General features: G+C 42.0%; 1 protein-coding gene across 1 annotated transcript in view; it reads left to right on the top strand.

The window, feature by feature from the left end:
* kpnb1 (karyopherin (importin) beta 1) overlaps positions 1–716 on the top strand; it is a 28,995-nt gene that overhangs the window by 24,105 nt on the left and 4,174 nt on the right. The window lies entirely within an intron of this gene.

The following is a 716-nucleotide window of genomic DNA, read 5'->3' as shown; positions in this document are numbered from 1 at the left end:
GACTGTTCGCCTCCCTACCCTCTGGCTGGAGGTTCAGAAGTGTGAAATGCAGGACCTCCAGACTGAAAAACTTTCTTTCCGACTGTCATCAGACTCCTAAACAGCATACTCAGGAACTACTCACTGCTGAATATTTGCACATACAGCTCCCATGTAGCATATATTCTCTTTATTCATTCTCTTGTATTTTTAATTATGCTGCTTTCATCAGCTGTTTTACAGTGCCTTCGATTTTTGTTACCTATGTATCTGCATTACACTTCACTTGTATTGTGTGGCATTCATGTGGACGGTAAAGTAAGAATTTCATTGTACAGGGAAACTAATTTCCTCACTATGCATATGACAATAAACCCTTTGACCTTGAGCCTGCGAAACGCCTTCTTGTAGTCTGCTGTCGGTGGGGGGTGGGGTCATGCTTGTACTGGGGCCGGTGCATGGGAGCTCTGGTGGATTCTCTGGTTGATGACCAGCGGACTTCACTTTATAATGAGCTAGTCTTATAATGTAACAAAAAAAGTGCACTACCATATGCGCACACAAATACTAAAGCTGCACTGCAAAGACATTGTTACAAGCAAAACTCCAGTGAGCGAACTACCTTGTGCTGGAATAGTATCATTAGTGAGAAACATTGTGTAACTTTCTGTCTATTACACGCCTACTGAAATTGAAATTCAAAGACAGCAGAATGGGAGGAGGACTTTTTTTTTCGT

This window comes from Monopterus albus, unplaced genomic scaffold (genome assembly GCF_001952655.1).
Source record: "Monopterus albus unplaced genomic scaffold, M_albus_1.0 scaffold292.1, whole genome shotgun sequence".
In the NCBI taxonomy this organism is placed as follows: domain Eukaryota; kingdom Metazoa; phylum Chordata; class Actinopteri; order Synbranchiformes; family Synbranchidae; genus Monopterus; species Monopterus albus.
The sequence above is the reverse complement of the archived record's forward strand: the minus strand, read 5'-3'. Positions and strand labels throughout refer to the sequence as shown.